Here is a 23,597-nt window from a genome sequence, read left to right on the forward strand (position 1 = left end):
ATCTATAAAAAAATTAGCTGTGCGTGGTGGCACATGCTTCTAATGTCAGCTACTCCGGAGGCCCAGACAGGAGGATTGCTTGAACCTGGAGGTTGGAGATTGCCGTGAGCCAAGATTGCATCACTGCACTCCAACCTGAGCAAAAGAGTGAGACTCTATCTCAAAAAAAAAAAATTCCACTCTGGCCAGCAGAGAGAGATTCCATCTCAAAACAAAAGAAAGAAAAAAAAGACCAGCCTAACCAACCTGGTGAAACCCTGCCTCTACTAAATATACAAAAAAATTAGCTGGGCGTGGTGGCACACGCCTGTAATCCCAGCCACTCCGGAGGCACAGCCAGGAGGATCCCATGAACCCAGGAGGTGGAGGTTGCAGCAAGCCAAGATTGCATCACTACACTGAAGCCTGGGAAAAGAGTGAGACTCCATCTCCAAAAAAAGAAGCATTCCAGCCTGGGCAACAGAGAGAGACACCATCTGGAAAAAAAAAAAAAAAAAAAAAAAGACCAGCCTGGCAAACCTGGTGAAACCCTGCCTCTACTAAATATACAAAAAATTTAGCTGGGCTTGGTGGCACACACCTGTAATCCCAGCTACACCGCAGGCCCAGGCAGGAGGATTGCTTGAACCCGGGAGGTGGAAGTTGCAGCGAAAAAAGATTGTACCACTGCACTCTACCCAGGGAAACAGAGCGAGACTCCATCTCAGAAACAAACAAACAAACAAAAAACACCAGCCTGGCCAACATGGTGAAACCCGGTCTCTACTAATATAAGAAAAATTAGCTGGGCGTGGTGGCACACGCCTGTAATCCCAGCTACTCGGGAGTCCCTGGCAGGAGGATCGCTTGAACCCGGTAGGTTGAGGTTGCAGGGAACCAAGATTGCACAATTACACTCCAGCCTGGGCAGCAGAGCGAGACTCCATCTCAGAGAAGAAAAAAAAAAAAAAAAAAAGACCAGCCTGGCCAACCTGGTGAAACCCTGCCTCTACTAAATATACAAAAAAAGTAGCTGGGCGTGGTGAGACAGGCCTGTAATCCCAGCTACTCGGGAGGCCCAGGCAGAAGGATTGCTAGAACCTGGGAGGTGGAAGTTGCAGCCAACCAAGATTGTACCACTACATTCTAGCCAGGGCAACAGAGCGAGACTCCATCTCAGAAACAAACAAACAAAAAAACAACACCAGCCTGGCCAACATGGTGAAACACGGTCTCTACTAATATAAGAAAAATTAGCTGGGTGTGGTGGTACACGCCAGTAATCCCAGCTAATCGTGAGTCCCTGGCAGGAGGATCGCTTGAACCTGGTAGGTGGAGGTTGCAGTGAACCAAGATTGCACAATTACACTCCAGCCTGGGCAGCAGAGCGACACTCCATTGCAGAGAAAAAAAAAAAAAAGACCAGCCTGGCCAACATGGTAAAATCTTGTCTCTACTAAATTTACAAAAAAATTAGCTGGGCATGGTGGCACACGCCTCTAATCCCAGCTACTCCGGAGGCCCAGGCAGGAGGATTACTTGAACCCAGGGGTTGGAGATTGCCGCCAGCCAAGATTGCATCACTGCACTCCAACCTGGGCAAAAGAGTGAGACTCTATCTCAAAAAAAAAAAAAAAACATGCCAGTCTGGCCAGCAGAGAGAGATTCCATCTCAAAAAAAAAAAAAAGACCAGCCTGGCCAACCTGGTGAAACCCTGCCTCTACTAAATATACAAAAAAATTAGCTAGGCGTGGTGGCACACGCCTGTAATCCCATCTAATCTGGAGGCACAGGCAGGAGGATCCCATGAACCCAGGAGGTGGAGGTTCTAGGGAGCCAAGATTGCATCACTACACTGCAGCCTGGGAAAAGAGTGAGACTCCATCTCAAAGAAAAGAAGCATTGCAGCCTGGGCAACAGAGAGAGACTCCATCTGAAAAAAAAAAACAAAACAAAGACGAGCCTTGCTAACCTGGTGAAACCCTGTCTCTGCTACATATACAAAAAAATTAGCTGTGCATGGTGGCACACGCATGTAATCCCAGCTACACCGGAGGCCCAGGCAGGAGGATTGCTTCAACCGGGGATGTGGAAGTTGCTGCGAACCAAGATTGAACCACTGCACTCTAGCCTGGCCAACAGAGTGAGACTCCGTCTCAGAAACAAACAAACAAACAAAAAACACCAGACTGGCCTACATGGTGAAACCCGGTCTCTACTAATGTAAGAAAAATTAGTTGGGCATGGAGGCACACGCCTGTAATCCCAGCTACTCGGGAGTCCCTGGCAGGACGATCGCTTGAACCCGGTAGGTGTAGGTTGCAGCGAACCAAAATTGTACAATTACACTCCAGCCTGGGCTACAGAGCGAGTCTCCACCTCAGAGAAAAAAAAAAAAAAAAAGAAAGACCAGCCTGGCCAACATGGTGAAATACTATCTCTCCTAAATCTACAAAGAAATTAGCTGGGCGTGGTGGCACACGCCTCTAATCCTAGCAACTCCGGAGGCCCATGCAGGAGGATTGCTTGAACCCGGGAGGCGGAGATTGCCACGACCCAAGATTGCATCACTACACTCCAACCTGGGCAAAAGTGTGATACTCTATCTCAAAAAAAAAAACATTCCAGTCTGGCCAGCAGAGAGAGATTCCATCTCAAAAAAAAAAGACCAGCCTGGCCAACCTGGTGAAACCCTGCCTCTACTAAATATACAAAGAAATTAGCTGGGCGTGGTGGCACACGCCTGTAATCCCAGCCACTCGGGAGGCCCAGGCAGGAGGATCGCTTGAACCCGGGAGTTGGAGGTTGCAGCGAGCCAAGATTGCATCACTGCACTCCAGCGTGGGCAAAAGAGTGAGACTCTATCTCAAAAGAAAGAAACATTCCAGCCTGGGCAACAGAGCGAGAATCCATCTCAGAAAGAAAAAAAAGAAAAATGAAAGTGCACCCTGGCCAATATGGTGAAACCCGGTCGCTACTAATATACAAAAAAATGAGCTGGCCGTGGTGACACATGCCTGTAATCCCATCTACTCCAGAGGCACAGGCAGGAGGATCGCATGAATCCAGGAGGTGGAGGTTGCAGAGAGCCAAGACTGCATCACTACACTGCAGCCTGGGAAAAGAGTGAGACTCCATCTCAAAAAAAAGAAGCATTCCATCCTGGGCAACAGAGAGAGACTCCATCTGAAAAACAAAAAAACAAAAAAAAACAAAAAAAAACAGAGACCAGCCTGGCTAACCTGGTGAAACCCTGTCTCTGCTACATATACAAAAAAATTAGCTGGGCGTGGTGGCACACGCCTGTTATCCCAGCTACTCGGGAGGCCCAGGCAGGAGGTTCGCTTGAACCCGGGAGTTGGAGGTTGCAGCGAGCCAAGATTGCATCACTACACTTCAGCCTGGGCAAAAGAGTGATACTCCATCTCAAAAAAAGAAGCATTCCAGCCTGGGCAACAGAGAGAGACTCCATCTCAACAACAACAACAACAAAAAGACCAGACTGGCTAACCTGGTGAAATCCTGTCTCTACTACATATACAAAAAAATTAGCTGGACGTGGTGGCACACACCTGTAATCCCAGCTACTCGGGAGGCCCAGGCAGGAGGATCGCTTGAACCCGGGAGGTGGAAGTTGCAGCAAACCAAGATTGCATCACTGCACTCTACCCTGGGCAAGAGAGCAAGAATCCATCTCAGAAACAAAAAAAAAAGTCCACCTGGCCAACATGGTGAAACCCGGTCTCTAATAATATAAAAAAAATTAGCTGAGTGTGGTGGCACACGCCTGTAATCCCAGCTACTTGTGACGCCCAGACAGGAGGATCGCTTGAACCAGGAAGGTGGAGGTTGCAACAAGTCAAGATTGCTCCATCGCACTCAAGCCTGGGCAAGAGAGTGAGACTCCATCTCAAAAAAAAAAAAAAAAAAACCAGTCTAGCCAGCATGGTGAAACCCCTTCTCTACTAATATACAAAAAATTAGCTGGGCGTGGTGGCACACTCCTGTAATCCCATCTACCCCGGAGGTAGAGGAAGGAAGATGACTTGAGCCCGGGAGGTGGAGGTTGCAGCAAACCAATGTTGCACCACTGCCCTCCAGCCTGGGCAACAGAGTGACACTCCATCTCATAAAAAGAAGCACTCCAGCCTGGGCAACAGAGTGAGACTCCATCTTAAAAAAAAAAAAAAAAAAAAAAAGACCAGCCTGGCCAACCTGGTGAAACCCTGTCTCTACCAAATATACAAAAAAATAAGCTGGGCGTGGTGTCACACGCCTGTAATCCCAGCTACACCAGAGGCCCAGGAAGGAGGATCGCTTGAACCCGGGAGTTGGAAGTTGCAGCGAACCAAGATTGCACCACTGCACTCCAGCGTGGGCAGCAGAGAGAGACTCCATCTCAGAAAGAAAAAAAAGAATAATAAAAGTGCACCCTGGCCAACATGGTGAAACGCCGTCTCTACTAATATACAAAAAATTTGCCGGGCATGGTGGCACATGCCGGTAATCCCAGCTACTCGGGAGACCCAGGCAGGAGGAACGCTTGAACTGGGTAGGTGGAGTTTGCAACGAACCAAGACTACACCACTGCACCCAACCTGGGCAACAGAGTGAGACTCCATCTGAAAAAATTGAAGCACTCCAACCTGGGCAAGATAATGAGACATCATCTCAAAAAAAAAAAAAAAAAAAAGACCAGCCTGGCCAACATGGTGAAATCCTGTCACTACTAAATATACAAAAAAATTAGCCGGGCGTGGTGGCACAGGTCTGTACTCCCAGCTACTCAGGAGGCCCAGGCAGGTGGATCGCTTGAGTCTGGGAGGTGCAAGTTGCAGTGAACCAAGATTGCACCAGTGCACTCCAGCCTTGGCAACAGAGGGAGATTCCATATCAAAAAAAAAAAAAAAAAAAAAGGCCAGCCTGGCCAACATGGTGAAACCCAGTCTCTACTAAATATGAAAAAAAATTAGACGGACGTGGTGGCACACGCCTGTAATCCGAGATGCTGGGGAGGCCCAAGCAGGAGGACTGCTTGAACCCGGGCCAAGATTCAGCCATACATACAAAATACAGCGAGCGAAGATTGCATCACTGCACTCCAACCTGGGCAAAAGAGTGAGACTCTATCTCGAAAAAATAAAATATTCCAGTCTGGCCAGGAGAGCAAGACTCCATTTCAAAAAAAAAAAAAAAAAGTCCACCATGGCCAATGTGGTGAAACTCGGTCTCTAATAATATATAAAAAAATTACCTGGGCGTGGTGGCACACGCCTCTAATCCCAGCTACTCAGGAGACCCAGGAAGGAGGATCACTTCAACCCAGGAGGTGGAGGTTGCAGCAAGCCAAGATTGCATCACTGCACTTCAGCCTGGGCAAAAGAGTGAGCCTCCATCTCTAAAAAAGAAGCATTCCAGCCTGGACAAGAGAGAGAGACTCCACCTCAAAAAACAAGACCATACTGGCTAAGCTGGTGAAACCCTGTCTCCAATACATATACAAAAAAATTAGCTGGGCGTGGTGGCACACGCCTGTAATCCCAGCCACTCGGGAAGCCCAGGCAGGAGGATGGCTTGAACCTGGGAGTTGGAGGTTGCAGCGAGCCAAGATTGCATCACTGCACTCCAGCGTGGGCAAAAGAGTGAGACTCTATCTCAAAAAAAAGAAACATTCCAGCCTTGGCAACAGAGCGAGAATCCATCTCAGAAAGAAAAAAAAGAGAAATAAAAGTGCACCCTGGCCAATATGGTGAAACCCGGTCGCTACTAATATACAAAAAAATGAGCTGGCCGTGGTGACACACGCCTGTAATCCCATCTACTCCAGAAGCACAGGCAGGAGGATCGCATGAACCCAGGAGGTGGAGGTTGCAGCGAGCCAAGATTGCATCACTACACTGCAGCCTGGGAAAAGAGTGAGACTCCATTTCCAAAAAAAGAAGCATTCCAGCCTGGCAACAGAGAGAGGCTCCATCTGCAAAAAAAAAGAAAAAAAAACAACAAAAAACAAAGACCAGCCTGGCTAACCTGGTGAAACCCTGTCTCTGCTACATATACAAAAAACTTAGCTGGGCGTGGTGGCACACGCCTGTAATCCCAGCTACTTGTGACGCCCAGACAGGAGGATCGCTTGAACCAGGAAGGTGGAGGTTGCAGCGAGTCAAGATTGCTCCATCGCACTCAAGCCTGGGCAAGACAGTGAGACTCCATCTCAAAAAAAACAAAACAAAACAAAACAAAAAAACCAGTCTAGCCAACATGGTGAAACCCCTTTTCTACTAATATACAAAAAATTAGCTGGGCGTAGTGGCACACTCCTGTAATCTCATCTACTCCGGAGGTAGAGGAAGGAAGATGACTTGAGCCCGGGAGTTGGAGGTTGCAGCAAACCAGTATTGCACCACTGCACCCCAGCCTGGGCAACAGAGTGACACTCCATCTCAAAAAAAAGAAGCACTCCGGCCTGGACAACAGAGTGAGACTCCATCTAAAAAAAAAAAAAAAAAAGACCAGCCTAGACAACCTGGTGAAACCCTGTCTCTACTAAATATACAAAAAAATAAGCTGGGCGTGGTGTCACAAGCCTATAATCCCAGCTACATGGGAGGCCCAGGAAGGAGGATCACTTGAACCCGGGAGTTGGAGGTTGCAGCGAACCAAGATTGCATCACTACACTTCAGCCTGGGCAAAAGAGTGATACTCCATCTCTAAAAAAGAAGCATTCCAGCCTGGACAAGAGAGAGAGACTCCATCTCAAAAAAACAAAACAAAAAAACAAAAAAACAACACCATACTGACTAAGCTGGTGAAACCCTGTCTCCAATACATATACAAAAAAATTAGCTGGGCGTGGTGGCACACGCCTGTAATCCCAGCCACTCGGGAAGCCCAGGCAGGAGGATCGCTTGAACCTGGGAGTTGGAGGTTGCAGCAAACCAAGATTACATCACTGCACTCTACCCTGGGCAGAGAGTGAAAATCCATCTCAGAAACAAAAGAAAAAAGTCCACCCTGGCCAACATGGTGAAACCCGGTCTCTAATAATATAAAAAAAATTAGCTGAGTGTGGTGGCACACGCCTGTAATCCCAGCTACACGGGAGGCCCAGGAATGAGGGTCGCTTGAACCCGGGAGTTGGAAGTTGCAGCGAACCACAATTGCACCACAGCACTCCAGCCTTGGCAACAGAGCGAGATTCCATATCAAAACAAAACAAAAAAAAAAAAAAAAAGGCCAGCCTGGCCAACATGGTGAAATCCTGTCACTCCTAAATATACAAAAAAATTAGCTGGGCGTGGTGGCACAGGCCTGTAATCCCAGCTACTCAGGAGGCCCAGGCAGGTGGATAGCTTGAATCTGGGAGGCGCAAGTTGCAGTGAACCAAGATTGCACCAGTGCACTCCAGCCTTGGCAACAGAGCAAGATTCCATATCAAAACAAAAAAAAAAAAAAAAAAAAAGGCCAGCCTGGCCAACATGGTGAAACCCAGTCTCTACTAAATATGAAAAAAAATTAGCCGGACGTGGTGGCACATGCCTATAATCCCACATACTGTGGAGGCCCAAGCAGAAGGATTGCTTGAACCCAGGCCAAGATTCAGCGATACATACAAGATACAGCGAGCCAAGATTGCATCACTGCACTCCAACCTGGGCAAAAGAGTGAAACTCTATCTCCAAAAAAATAAAACATTCCAGTCTGGCCAGCAGAGCGAGACTCCATTTCAAAAAAAAAAAAAAAAAAAAAAGTCCACCCTGGCCAATGTGGTGAAACGCAGTCTCTAATAATATGCAAAAAAATTAGCTGGGTGTGGTGGCACACGCCTGTAATCCCAGCTACTCAGGAGGCCCAGGCAGGAGGATCACTTCAACCCAGGAGGTGGAGGTTGCAACCAGCCAAGATTGCTCCAATGCATTCCAACCTGGGCAACAGAGCAAGACTCCATCTCAAAAGAAAGAAAGAAAGAAAAAAAAAAGGCCAGCCTGGCCAACATGGTGAAACCCAGTCTCTACTAAATATGAAAAAAATTTAGCCGGACGTGGTGGCACACGCCTGTAATCGCAGATACTGGGGAGGCCCAAGCAGGAGGATTGCTTGAACCCGGGCGGTGGAGGTGCAGCCAGCCAAGATTGCGCCACTGCACTCCATCCTGGGCAACAGAGTGAGACTCCAACACACACACACACACACACACACACACACACAAAAAGACCAGCCTGGCCAACATGGTGAAACCCAGTCTCTACTAAACATACAAAAAATTAGCTGGGCGTGGTGGCACACCCCAGTAATCCCAGCTACTTGGGAGTCCCAGGCAGGAGGATCGCTTGTACCCAGGAGGTGGAGGTTGCAGCGAACCAAGATTGCACAATTACACTCCAGCCTGTGCAACAGAGCGAGACTCCATCTCAGAAAAAAAAAAAAAAAAAGACCAGCCTCGCCAACATGGTGAAACCCCGTCTCTACTAATATACAAAAAATTAGCTAGGCGTGGTGGCACACGCCTGTAATCCCAGCTACTCGAGAGGCCCAGACAAGAGGATGGGTTGAACCCGGGAGGTGGAGGTTGCAGCGAACTAAGATTGCACCACTGCATTCCAGCCTGGGCAACAGAGCGAGACACAATCCCCCCCCAAAAAAAAGAGCAGCCTAGCCAACACGGGGAAACCCCATCTCTACTAATATTCAAAAAATTAGCTGGGTGTCGTGGCACACGCCTGTAATCCCAGCTACTCGGGAGGCCCAGACAGGAGGATGCCTTGAACCCGGGAGTTGGAAGTTGCAGCCAACCAAGATTGTACCACTGCCCTCCAGCCTGGGCAACAGAGCAAGAATCCATCTCAGAAAAAAAAAAAAAAAAAGTTCACCCTGGCCAATATTGTGAAACCGGGTCTCAACTAATATACAAAAAAATTAGCTGGGCGTGGTGGCACATGCCTGTAATCCCAGCTACTTGGGAGGCCCAGGCAGGAGGATCGCTTAAACCTGGGTTGTGGAAGTTGCAGCGAACCAACATGGCATCACTGCACTCTAGCCTGGGCAACAGAGTGAGACTCCATCTCAGAAAAACAAAAAACAAAAAACAAAAAAAAAACCACCCTGGCCAACATGGTGAAACCCTGTCTCTACTAAATATACAAAAAAATTAGCCGGGCATGGTGGCACACGCCTGTAATCCCAGGTATTCAGTAGGCTGAGGCAGGACGATTGCATGACCCCCAGGATTTCGAGGCTGCAGTGAACCAAGATTGCACCACTGCATTCCAGCCTGGGCAACAGAGCGAGACTCCATTTCAAAAAAAAAAAAGACCAGCCTGGCCAACATGGTGAAACCCCGTCTCTACTAAATACACAAAAAAATTAGCTGGGCGTGGTGGCAAATGCCTGCAATCCCAGCTACTCGGGAGGCCCAGACAGGAGGATCGCTTGAACCCGGAAGGTGGAGGTTGCAGCGAGCCAAGATTGCGCCATCGCACTCCACCCTGGGCAACAGAGTGAGACTCCATCTCAAAAAAAAAAATAATAATAAAAGACCAGCCTGGCCAACATGGTGAAACCCTGTCTCTACTAAATATACAAAAAAATTAGCTGGGCATGGTGGCCCACGCCTTTAATCCCAGCTATTCTGGAGGCCCAGGCAGGAAGATCACTTGAACCCGGGAGGTGGAGGTTGTAGCGATTCAAGATTGCACCACTGCACTCCAGCCTGGGCAACAGAGTGAAACTTCATCTCAAAAAAAAAGAAGCACTCCAGCCTGGGCAACAGAGCGAGACTCCATCTCAAAAAAAAAGAAAAGACCAGCCTGGCCAACGGTGAAACCCCGTCTCTACTAATACACAAAAAATTAGCCGGGCGTGGTGGCACATGCCTGTAATCTCAGCTACTCGGGAGGCCCAGGAAGGAGGATGGCTTGAACCCGGGAGGTGGAGGTTGCAGCGAACCAAGATTGCACTACTGCACACCAGCCTGGGCAACAGAGCGAGACACCATATCAAAAAAAAAAAAAAAAAAAGTCCAGCCTGGCCAACATGGTGAAACCCAGTCTCTACTAAATATAATAAAAAAAAATTAGCTGGGCAGAGTGACACAGGCCTGTAATCCCAGCTACTGTAGAGGCCCAGGCAGGAGGATTCCTTGAACCCGGGAGGTGGAGGTTGCCGTGAACCAAGATTGCACCATTGCACTGCAGCCTGGGCAACAGAGGGAGACTCCATCTCAGAAAAAAAAAAAAAAAAACACCCTGGCCAACACGGTGAAACCCGGTCTCTACTAATATTGAAAAAGTTAGCTGAGCGTGGTGGCACACGCCTGTAATCCCAGCTACTCGGGAGGCCCAGGCAGGAGGATTGCTTGAACCCGGGAGGTGGAGGTTGCAGAGAGCCAAGATTGCATCACTGCACTCCAGCCTGGGCAAAAGAGTGAGACTCTATCTCAAAAAAAAGAAACATTCCAGTCTGGGCAGCAGACCGAGACTCCATTTCAAAAAAAAAAAAAAAAAAAAAGTCCATCCTGGTCAATATGGTGAAACCCGGTCTCTAATAATACACAAAAAAATTAGCTGGGCGTGGTGGCAAATGCCTGTAATCCCAGCTACTCGGGAGGCCCAGACAGGAGGATCACTTGAATCCGAAAGGTGGAGGTTGCAGCGAGCCAAGATTGCGCCATTGCACTCCAGCCTGGGCAACACAGTGAGACTCCATCTCAAAAAAAAAAAAAAAAAAAAGACCAACCTAGCCAACATGGTGAAACCCTGTCTCTACTAAATATACAAAAAAATTAGCTGGGCGTGGTGGCACACGCCTGTAATCCCAGCTTCTCGGGAGGCCCGGGCCGGAGCATCGCTTGAACCCGGGACGTTCAGGTTGCAGCGAACCAAGATTGCACCGTTGCACTCCAGCCTGGGCGACAAGAGTGAAACTGTGTCTCAAAAACAGACAAAAAAAGAGTGTCTTGGGGTGTCTTAGCGGGACAATTTTGTTGCCTGACGAGAGGTTTCACTCCCTCAGGGTTCTTCCCCTCCCCATGAGCCCTCTGGGGCCCCTAAGAGCAAAGTGTTGACAAGTACTTCTTAGGACGCCCACCCTGTTGAAATGGAGTTTCACTTTTATACTAAGTGCCTCAGCATGAAGGTTTTCTTTCAACACAGCAATCCCACTGAAAGAGCTAGGAGAAGGTTGAACTGAGGGAGCGTGGAGAAAACCCATCTCAAATAACGAACGGGGTATGGGGGTGCAGTATCCTTAACCTTTCCTCTCTGCAGGTCTCGTAGCTGATTAAACCGATGGAAAAATCAATGCATTCTGGTCTAGAAGGACAGGAGGCAGCTTGTGTACCCACCTGTTAGAGGCCGGGAAATCAAGCCCCAGAGACTTGGGGGTGATTATTTCTATCTATAAAATCTACGAGCTTCAACGGCCTCATCTGGAAACTGTGAATTAAAGGCAGGGTTGAGAGAGAAATTCCTTGGCATCCAGCATGATTTAACTCCTTTACGTGGGTTCCAGAGTATTTCTAAGTGGCACTGGTCATATAAAAGGCACTAATCAGCCGGGCGTAGTGGCTCTCGCCTGTTAACTCAGCACTCTGGGAGGCCGAGGCGGGTGGATCACTTCAGGTCATGAGTTCGAGACCAGCCTGGCCAACATGGCACAAAACCCCGTCTCTACTAAAAATACAAAAATTAGCCAGGTGTGGTGGTACGTGCCTATAATCCCAGCTACTTGGGAGGCTGAGGCAGGAGAATCGCTTGAACTCAGGAGGCAGAGGTTGCACTGAGCTGAGATCCTGCCACTGCAGTCCAGCCTGGGTGACAGAGTGAGACTCCGTCTAAAACAACAACAAAAACAAAAACAAAAACAAAAACAAAAAACAGGGTTGAGAGAGAAGTTCCTTAGCATCCAGCATTATTTAACTTCTTTCAAAAGTGGGTTTGAGAGTATTTATAAGTGACACTGGTCATATAAAAGGCCCCAGTCAGCGGGGCGCAATGGCTCAAACCTGTTAACTCAGCACTCGAGAACAGTCTGGCCAACATGGCACAAAACCCCATCTCTACTAAAATTACAAAAATTAGCCAGGTGTGGTGGCACGTGCCTGTCATTCCAGCTAGTCAGGAGGCAGAGGCAGGAGAATCGCCTGAACCCAGGAGGCAGAGGTTGCAGTGAGCTGAGATCGCGCCACTGCACTCCAGCCTGGGCGACAGACAGAGTGAGACTCCATTTCAAAAAAAGGAAAAAGAAAAAGGGCAGAGTGGACTTGGTTGGTGCTCCATGGTACAATGACCCAGTTAAGCACATTTTCTCAGAAAACCCACAACATCACTAATGCAACTCAAAGTTTGTTAAAAGTGCAATGACCGTTTCCCCAGTCTGCCCTGTGTTCTTTCTTTCTTTTCTTTCTTCCTTCCTTCTTTTCTTTTCTCTTCTTTCTTTCTTTCTTCTTCCTTCCCTCCTTTTCTTCCTTTCTTTCTTTCCTTCTTTCTTTCTTTCTCCTGCCTTCGTTTCTTTCCTTCCTTCCTCTTTCCTTTCCTTTCTTTCTCTCTCTTTCTCTTGTTCTTTTCTTTTCTCTTCCTTCATTTCTTTCTTTCTTCCTTCCTTCCTTTCTTCCTTTCTTTCTTTTCTTTCTTTCTTTCTCTTTTTTTTAATTTTTTTGAGATAGAGTCTCTCTCTGTCACCCAGGCTGCAGTGCAGCAGTGTGATCTCGGCTCACTGCAGCCTCCGCCTCCCGTGTCCAATTGACTTTCCTGCCTCAGTCTCCTGAGTAGCTGGGACTACAGGCACCCGCCACCATGCCTGGCTAATTTTTGTATTTTTAGTAGATACGGGGTTTCATCATGTTGGCCAGGCCAGTCTCGAACTCCCGACCTCAGGTGATCCACCAGCCTCACCCTCCCAAAGTGCTGGGATTACAAGCGTGAGCCACCACACCCGGCCTCTGTGTAATTTCTTGTATCTAGTGAAATCTAAAAGCCCATCTGATGGGAGGGTGGTGGCTGTTGAAAGGATCCCAGACTCTGCATTTCTTGTGGGCATGCATCATTTATCCAGCCCAGTAGTTTTCTTTCTTTCTTTTCCTTTCTTTCTTTCTTTCTTTTTCTTTCTTTCTTTCTTTCCCTCCCTCCCTTCCTTCCTTCCTTTCTTTCTTTCTTTCTCTTTCTTTCTTTCTTTCTTTTTTTTCAGAGTTTTAATCCTGTTGCCCAGGTGGGAATGCAGTGGTGCAATCTTGGCTCACTGCAACCTCTGCCTCCCAGGTTCGAGTCTCCTGCCTCAACCTCCTGAGTAGCTGGGACTACAGGTGCCTGCCACCACACCCGGCTAATTTTTGTATTTTTAGTAGAGACGGGGTTTCACCATGTTGGCCAGGCTGGGGTTGAACTCCTGACCTCAGGTGACCCACCCACCTTAGCCTCCCAAAGTGCTGGGATGACAGGCGTGAGTCGCCGTGCCCAGCCAGTAGTTATTTTTTTAATTCACCCCCAGATTTGTAATATTTATGGCTCTGTACCAAGCAATATGTGCTTGGCTGGTAAGAAGGAGGCTGGCATGATTTCATGTCACCTTCTGAGCACTCGTCTCTCTGCAGGCAGAATTTTTCACTGTTAACCAAGCAGGTCTATTTTCAGAAATATGTAAACCGTGCCTTGCAAACATTGTAGTTACCGCTTAGCAGTTAATCAATGGATTTAAGATCGGCTCTTATAGGCTGAAAGATACCGTGTAATAAATGACTGTTGGTGTTGATTAAATAGCGAGATTCAGCCGAGGCATTTAATCAATCTCCGAAGCCATTTACCGGGAGCCCGCTGCAGAGCCACGGTGCTGCTTATAGCGGTTATGTGACAAGCCGTAAAACAGAAAATAGAAAATAGACTGGGTGGCAAGTCATAATGTTGTAATCAGAATGGATCTATTTTATACATGAGACAAATTCACGGAAAATAATTTGCAGACGGTCCCATGGTTGTGTCCAGGTTCAGTGGGTGCTGGGAGTCGCTGGGGCAAAACGAAGATTTTTCTCAAAGACCCAGCTGGAGAATGACTTTGATTTCACTGAAGTCAGCCCCATAGCTAAGGCTGCAGACAAATCAGGAGCAACTACAGGTGAGAACTCTCTTTGTGAACGTGAGCCCCAATCCCATCATCACGGGGTGAAATCACCACCACCAGTGTCCAAACAAGAGCAAAAAGACATTCGCAGTGCAGAAGTAAAAGATGACACTGGCCAGGTGCGGTGTCTCACGCCTGTGATTACAACACTTTGGGAATTCGAGGCTGGAGAGGATTGCTTGAAGCCAGGAGTTCAAGACTAGCCTGGGCAACATGGGAAGACCCCCATCTCTACACACACACACACACACACACACACACACACACACTTGAGCCCAGGAGGTCGAGGCTGCTGTGAGCTGTGATCGTGCCACTGCACTCCAGACTGGACAGCAGAGTGAGACCCCATATGAGGCTGGAGCAGGGACCTTCTCTGAGGAACTTGCACCCTCTCCCAACCCCAGGACGGAAATCAAGGAAAATCATGAGTTCCTTCAAGGAAAATTCCAGGCACCTCGCTAGCCCTGAATGGTCAATGGACAACTTGATAAGCAAGAAGGTCATAGTAGCTTAAAACAATAGTCGGCCGGGCACGGTGGCTCATGCCTGTCATCCCAGCACTTTGGGAGGCCGAGGTGGGCGGATCACCCGAGGTCAGGAGTTCAAGACCAGCTTAACCAACATGGAGAAACCCCGTCTCTACTACAAATGCAAAAATTAGCCAGGCATGGTGGCAGGCACCTGCAGTCTCAGCTACTCGGGAGGCTGAGGCAGGAGAATCGCTTGAACCCGGGAGGCAGAGGTTGTGGTGAGCCAAGATTGCACCATTGCACTCCAGCCTGGGTGACAAGAATGAAACTCCGTCTCAAAAGAAAGGAAGAAAGAAAGAAGGAAGGAAGGAAGGAAGGAAGGAAGGAAGGAAAGAAAGGAAGGAAGGAAGCAAGGAAGGAAGGAAGGAAGGAAGAAAGAAAAAGAAAGAAAGAAAGAAAAAAGAAAGAAAAGAAGAGAGGAGGAGGAGGGAGGGAAGGAAGGAAGGAAGGAAAGAAGGCATCTTAGCATAAGTCCCTAAGTTGTTTTTCAGAACCCAGAACCTTCGCCGAATGGCTCCCCCAACACTCAGGTCCCTGACTGTACTTCTTTGCTCAAAATTTCTTCCCGAGGGGGCTGCAGAAAGTCACACCGACAAGCTACGGCTGACTTTTTTTTCTGCTGACCCCAAATTTTTACACGACGCTTCGCCTCCTTAGCCAATTGCAAATCAGGAAAGCTTGGAATTCACCTATGACCTGTAAGCTTTGAGATGTCCCACCTTTTTATAGCAAACCAATGTCACTTCTGCCTCCTCTGCCTTGAAAATCCCATCCTGGGAGCCCCTGGGGAGGTCAGGAGTAAAGCATGGGGTGCCCGATTCTCTTGCCAAAAAAAAATACCCTCCTTTCTCTCACTGCAAATCCCAATATGGATGTTGGGCTTTGCTGTGTCCAGTGGGAGGACCCAAGAAAGTTCTGGAACAGAAACAGGGCTTTGAGGAGGTACCTCAAAGCTAAACAAGGTAATGAGGGTGGTGTCCCAATAGAATAAGGTTGGTGACCTCCTAAGAAAGAGGAAGAAATCTCTCTGTCTCTCCTCTCTCGATACCTCTCCATCTCTCTTCTCATCTCCTCTCTCTCTCTTTTTCTCTTTCTCTCTTTCTCGGTACCTCTCTCTCTCTCTCTCTGTCTCTCCTCTCCTCTCCTCTCTTCTCCTCTCTCTCTCTTTTCTCTCTCGATACCTCTCCATCTCTCTTCTCATCTCCTCTCTCTCTTTCTCTTTCTCTCTTTCTTCATATCTCTCTCTCTCCCTCTCTGTCTCTCCTCTCCTCTCTTCTCCTCTCCCTCTGTCTCTCTCTCTTTCTCCTTATTTTCTCCTCTCTCTCTTGATACCATGCTCTCTCTCTCCTCTTCTTTTCTCCTCCCTCTCTCTCTTTCTCCTTATTTTCTCCTCTCTCTCATTCTTGGTATCTCTCTTTCTCTCTCTCTCTCCTCTCTTCTCCTCTCTCTCTCTCTATTTTCTCCTCTTTCTCTTTCTCAGTACCTCTCTCTCTCTCCTCTCGTCTCCTCTGTCTCTTTCTCGCCCTGTCCTTTTTGGTACCCCTTCCCCTCTCGTCTCCTCTCTTCTCTCTCTGTCTCTCTCTCTTTCTCTTTGTTTTATCCTCTCTCTCTCTCTTTCTCGGTCTCTCTCTCTCTCCTCTCTACTCTCTCTTTCTCTTTATTTCCTCCTCTCTCTCTTCCTCGGTACTTCTCTCTCCTCTCCTCTCCTCTCTTCTCCTCTCTCTGTTTCTTTCTCTCCTCCTCCTTCTCGATAGCCCCCTCCTCCTCTCTTCTCTTCTCTCTCTGTCTGTCCATCTCCGTTTCTCTTTATTTTCTCCTCTCTCCCTCTCTTTCGTGGTATCTGTCTCTCTGTGTGTCTCCTCTCATCTCTTCTCCTCTTTGTTTCTCTCTCTCTCTTTCTCGGTACCTCTCTCCCTCTATCTCCTCTTCTCTCTTCTCTCTGTCTCTCTCTCTCTTTCTCTGTATTTTCTCCTCTATCTCTTTCTCAGTACCTCTCTCTTTCCCCTCTCCTCTCTCTTTCTTTCTCTCTTTCTCTTTCTCTGTACCCTCCTCTCTCTCTCTCTCTCTCTCTCTCTCTCTCTCTCTCTCTCTGTCTCTCTGTCTGCAGGAGCATACAACAGGGAAATGCCCTGTGAGGACAGAGAGGGAAGGCAGCTGTCTGTATCCTGGAAGGGGGAAGGGAACTTTCTCCAAAACCCACCCATGCCAGCGAGTCCCTGATTCTGGACTTGCAGCTTCTAGAACTGTGAGAAAATAAAGGTCTCTTTTGGAGGCCGCACATTCTGAGCTGTTTTGCAATAACCAGCCCGAGCTGATGAACTGTGCTTTGTAGACTCAGGTAGATAAGGATCCACCAAACACTCCCTCTTAGCTCAGGACAAAACTGCCAAGTGCCTCATGTTGTCGACCCATCCCCATGGCCCTGGAAGGTCCCAAAGCTGTCAGGAAAAGCTCATTTCTCTAAAAGCGTCTTCACTCCATTTAGAGGAAGCTGCTAACAGACTTCGCGGTGGCGCCTGATGTAATAAACTGGGTCCAAACAGCTGGGCATTCAGGAGCAGGGTTAATGAGGAACATGTCTCGGCCAATGTTTCTCCTTAATTAGGCCTTTTTCATACCGATAGGACTATTTTTTATGACAGTCTAGTCCAAGTGCCCCCAAACATTATAAACCGATTATGTGTGCTCTGTTGCAAGATTTTTTAATAAATATGAACCATCTGAGTACAATCTCCCACTCCTCTAGAAGGCTTCAACCAAACTCATTTATTTTTATTTTTATTTATTTATTTATTTATTTGTTTATTTATGAGACGGAGTCTCGCTCTGTTGCCCAGGCTGGCACGATCTCAGCTCACTGCAACCTCCGCCTCCCAGGTTTAAGCAATTCTCCCGCCTCAGCCTCCTGAGTAGCTGGGATGACAGGTGCCCGCCACCACACCTGGCTAATTTTTGTATTTTTTAGCAGAGACGGGATTTCGCCATGTTGGTCAGGCTGGTCTCGAACTCCTGACCTCAGGTGATCCACCTGCCTCAGCCTCCCAAAGTGCTGGGATGACAGGCGTGAGCCACCGCACCCGGCCCCAAACTTGTTTCTTTATTCTGTCTCAGTATTCAGAAAACGTCCTTTAAGCCGTGGAGTGATTTGAGAGCAAAACAGAGCCCCTCCTTTTGCGACAGAAGGATCTGGGCATCTAGAAGGGTCTGTAGCTTTTCCATGGGATCCTACCTGCCCTGAGCTTGGAGGGCTCTGTCAAAGCTCTCACTGCAGACAGCACAGGGTGTTTGCTGGTGTGTGAGGCTTAGGGCCTTTGTAGGTTTAGAAAGTCTCAGGCGGCCCAAGTAATATTCACTCACAGAATCAGCGGCTCTGGCCACCAGCTGGCATGGGTGGCTTTTGTCAAGGGTTCCCTTCCTCCTTCCAGGGTGGAGACAGCCACCTTCTCGCTCTGTCCTCACAGAGCCTTTCCCAGGTGTATGCTCCTGCAGAGAGAGAAGGAGAGAGAGACAAAAAGAAAGAAGAAGAGAGGGAAGAGGTGGGGGCTGTACAGAGAAAGAGAGAGAAACAAAGAGAGGAGGGGGGAAAGAGAGACAGAGAGAGAAAGAAACAGAGAGAGGAGAAGAGATGAGAGGAGAGAGAGAGAGAGAAAGAGAAAGGTACCGAGAAAGAGAGGGAAATAGGAGAAAATGAAGAGAAAGAGAGACAGAGAGAAAGAAGAAGAGAGGAGAAGAGAGGGGGTTGTACAGAGAAACAGAAAGAGAGAGGTACTGAGAAAGAGAGAGAGAGGAAAGAGAGGTATTGAGAAAGAGAGAGAGGAGAGAGGAAAGAGAGAGGTACTGAGAAAGAGAGAGAGGAGAAAACAGAGAGAGACAGAGACAGAGAGAGATGAGAGGAGAGGAGATAGAGGGAGAGAGGTACCAAGAAAGAGAGAGAGAGAGAGAGAGAAGAAGAAGAGAGGAGAGGAGAGAGAGGTGGGTGTATAGAGAGAGATTAGAGGGGAAAGAGAGGTACTGAGAAAGAGGTAGAGGAGAAAATACAGAGAGAGAGAGAGACAGAGAGAAGAGAGGAGATAGAGGGAGAGAGATACTGAGAAAGAGAGAGAGAGAGACAGAGACACAGAGAAAGAAGAAGAGAGGAGAGGAAAGAGAGAGGGGTGTATAGAGAAAGAAAGAGAGAGAGGAGAGGGGAAAGAGAGGTACTGAGAAAGAGGTAGAGGAGAAAATACAGAGAGAGAGAGAGACAGAGAGAAGAGAGGAGATAGAGGGAGAGAGATACTGAGAGAGAGAGAGAGAGACAGAGACACAGAGAAAGAAGAAGAGAGGAGAGGAAAGAGAGAGGGGTGTATAGAGAAAGAAAGAGAGAGAGGAGAGGGGAAAGAGAGAGGTACTGAGAAAGAGAGAGAGGAGAAAATACAGAGAAAGAGAGACAGAGACAAAGAGAGAGGAGAGGAGATCGAGAGAGATACCGAGAGAGAGAGAGACAGAGAGAAAGAAGAAGAGAGGAGAGAGAGGGGGTGTACCGAGAAACAGAGAGAGGGAAAGAAAGAAAGAGAGGAGAGGGGAAAGAGAGAGGTACTGAGAAAGAGAGAGAGGAGAAAATACAGAGAAAGAGTGAGAGAGACAGAGACAGAGAGAGAGGAGAGGAGATCGAGAGAGATAGAGAGAGAGAGAGAGAGGCAGAGAGAAAGAGAGAGAGGAGAAAATACAGAGAAAGAGTGAGAGAGACAGAGAGAGAAGAGAGAGGGGGTAGAAGGAGAGAGGTACCGAGAAAGTGAGAGAGAGAGAAAGAAGAATAGAGGAGAGGAGAGAGAGGGGGGTGTACAGAAAAAGAGAGAGAGAGAAAGAAAGAGAGGAGAGGGGAAAGAGAGAGGTACTGAGAAAGAGTGAGAGAAGAAAATAAAGAGAAGGAGAGGGAGATAAACAGAGTCAGTGGCTCTTCATTTGCTTGTACCTACAGAGTCCACACACACAAGCCCACCTGGATAGACAGTGAAGCAGCTGAACTGTAGAGAGAAGAGAGGGTAGAAGATATTTGTAGCAAGACACACGGGGAAGGCTGACCCAAAACCGTGATGTGAGTTTGAGAGAGAGACTCGATATACCAGCATTATTACGCGATAAAGACCAAACAGGGATTCTAGGAGGGCCTTGAAATTTTTGTCTTAGATGCTCGTGTCAAAAGCAGTACCAGGCTGGAGGTGGAGGCTCACACCTGTAATCCCAGCGCTTTGGGAGGCCGAGGTGGGCAGATCACCTAAGGTCAGGAGTTCACGACCATCCTGGCCAACATGGTGAAACTCTGTCTCTACTAAAAATGCAAAAATTAGCCGGGCGTGGTGATGGGCACCTGTCATCCCAGCTATTCAGGAGACTGAGGCAGGAGAATCGCTTGAACCCGGGAGGCGGAGGTTGCAGTGAGCCGAAATCACACCATTACACTCCAGACTGGGTGACAGAGAGAGACTCGGTCTCAGAAAAAAAAAAAAAATGCAGCACCATTTGCCAAGCAAGACAGCTGGAGAATACCAGGTTTGGGTACTGTGATGATTAATACTGAATGTCAACTTGATTGGATTGAAGGATGCCAAGTATTGATCCTGGGTGTGTCTGTGAGGGTGTTGCCAAAGGATATCAACATTTGAGTCAGTGGGCTGGGAGAGGCAGAACCACTTTCAATCTGGGCGGGCACCATCTAATCAGCTGTCGGCACAGCTAGAATATAATCAGGCAGAAAAATGTGCAAAGAGAGAGTGGCCTAGCCTCCCAGCCTCCATCTTTCTCCCGTGCTGGATGCTTCCTGCCCTCGAATATCTGACTCCAAGTTCTTCAGTTTTGGGACTCGGACTGGCTCTCCTTGCTCCTCAGCCTGCAGATGGCCTGTTGTGGGACCTGGTGATTGTGTGAGTTCATACTGAATAAACTCCCATTTATAGATAGATGATAGATAGATAGATAGACAGATAGATAGATAGATAGATACATACATACATACATACATACATACGTACATACATACATACATAGATTGATAGATAGATACACAGATGCATGCATACATACATAGATACACAGATAGATAGATAGATACATACATATATACATAGAGACATACATACATAGATACATAGAGACATACATACATAGATACATAGAGACTTGATAGATAGATAGATAGATAGATAGATAGATAGATAGATACATAGATACATAGATACATAGATAGATACATAGATACATAGATAGATACATAGGTAGATCCATAGATAGATACATAGATAGATAGATAGATAGATAGATAGATGATAGATAGATAGATAGATAGATATAGATAGATAGACAGATAGACAGACACATGGATACATACATAGATACATAGAATGATAGAAAGATAGATAGATGATAGATAGATAGAATGATAGATAGATAGATACATAGATAGATACATAGATAGATACATAGATAGATTCATAGATCCATAGATAGATAGATAGATAGATGGATAGATAGATAGATAGATACATGGATACATACATACATAGATCCATAGATAGATAGATAGATACATACATACATACATACATACATACATACATAGAATGATAGATAGATGATAGATAGATGACAGATAGATGATAGATACATACATACATAGATACATAGATAGAATGATAGATAGATAGATAGATGATAGATAGATAGAATGATAGATAGATAGATACATAGATAGATACATAGATAGATTCATAGATCCATAGATAGATAGATAGATAGATAGATACATGGATACATACATACATAGATCCATAGATAGATAGATAGATAGATAGATACATACATACATACATACATACATAGAATGATAGATGATAGATAGATAGATAGATGATAGACAGATGATAGATAGATGATAGATACATACATACATAGATACATAGATAGATACACAGTTAAATGATTGCTAGATAGATAGATAGATAGATAGATTTTATTAGTTCTGTTCTTCTAGAGAACCCTGATTAATACAGGTAGAAGCGGGTGAGTAGTGTAAGTACCTCTCTCAAGTGAAGGTGCCCTCTCCACAGCAGGGTAGGAAGAGGCTGTGGGCATCACAGACCAGAGACCGGGTGTGAGATCTGGCAGCCAAGGACTTCAAGGCAGATACAACCAGCTTTATGCGGTATCTGCCAATGGGAAGGGGTAGGATTAAGCAAGGTCGCCACCCGGAACAGAGACCCACGTCCACAAAACAGGGGCAAAATTGGGAAAAGCCGGCAGCGACGTGATTGAAAGCAACGTTTTTATTGCGCTGGCAGATATGATTTAAATGGGGGTGCGATGAGAGTACGTTCAAAGAAATCATTTTATTCAGGAGTAGGATGTGAGGGAGGACTCTTGGGCATTTGGTTGTCGAGACAGAGAGAAAGAAATATTTTCAGGAGACACTTTGAAAGGAGATTTCTTAATAATTCAAGGGGCAAAGGCGTTCCAAACGGTACCTGGAAACTATTTTAAGCCAAACTACAGCCTACACTGAAGAAGGGTTTCCAGCCTGTTATCTGACGTGCTACCGAATATGCATTTAAAGTAGAAATTTGGAGGCTGGTCCTCTTGAAATGCGGTGCAAATGATGCCCCCAATTTTTATATTAGACGCACAGAGAGACATTTATGAGGCAGTCTCGCCAACATAAGACATTAGAGAAAAAAATGGAATGAGCAGTGTAGGATATTTCTCTCAACAAGGTTGCAAGTAAAGATGGATGTATTTGCAAATAAGAAATTTATGAAATACTGTTGCAAAGCTCATGTTTGCAAGGCATCTGCACCCATAACAGGGTCTTGAGACGAATAGAGTAGGTCTCAGCACCAAGGCCTGCTCATGTTTTTGGAACGGCACCATTGGCTTTCTTTGTGTTTCTGTTTTGTATTATAGTGTATGATGGCTCTCTGGCCTCTCTGGGTCTCTCAGGGAACCAAGTGTCCACTGTGCCCAAGAAGGAAAAAGGAAAAAGGTGGACTGGACCTTCTCTGTCCTCTCTACACCTCTGGATAACATGTGTCCCTCAACGGTCCCAAGGGGTGAGCAAAGTCAATATTTCACAATCTTCAAACCAGACCGGATTCCATGAGTCCCTCAAGGATCCCAAAGGGTGAGCAAAGTCAATGTTTTCCAATCTTCAACCACGCCGGATACCACGGGTCTCTCAAGTGTCCCAAAGGGTGAGCAAAGTCAATATTTCACAATCTTCAAACCAGGCCGGATATCACGGGTCCCTCAGCGGTCCCAAGGGGTGAGCAAAGTCAATGTTTTCCAATCTTCATACCACACCAGATACCATGGATCCCTCGACGGTCCCAAGGGGTGAACAAAATCAATGTTTTCCAATCTTCAAACCAGACCAGATACCATGGATCCCTCAAAGGTCCCAAGAGGTGAGCAAAGTCAATGTTTCACAATCTTCAAACCAGACCGGATTCCACGAGTCCCTCAAGGGTCCCAAGGGGCGAGCAAAGTCAATGTTTTCTGATCTTCAAACCAGACCAGATACCACGGGTCCCTCAAGGGTCCCAAGGGGTGAGCAAAGTCAATATTTCACAATCTTCAAACCAGGCCGGATAGCACAGGTCCCTCAATGGTCCAAAGGGGTGAGCAAAGTCAATGTTTTCCAATCTTCAAACCAGACCAGATACCATGGATCCCTCAATGGTCCTAAGGGGTGAACAAAGTCAGTGTTTTCCAGTCTTCAAACCAGACCAGATACCGTGGATCCCTCAAAGGTTCCAAGGGGTGAGCAAAGTCAATGTTTCACAATCTTCAAACCAGACCGGATTCCACAAGTCCCTCAAGGGTCCCAAGGGGTGAGCAAAGTCAATGTTTTCTGATCTTCAAACCAGACTGGATTCCACGAGTCCCTCAAGGATCCCAAGGGGTGAGCAAAGTCAATGTTTTCCAATCTTCAAACCAGATCAGATACCACGGG

The sequence above is a fragment of the Pongo abelii genome, chromosome 23 (genome assembly GCF_028885655.2).
Source record: "Pongo abelii isolate AG06213 chromosome 23, NHGRI_mPonAbe1-v2.0_pri, whole genome shotgun sequence".
NCBI classification, from domain to species: Eukaryota; Metazoa; Chordata; class Mammalia; order Primates; family Hominidae; genus Pongo; species Pongo abelii.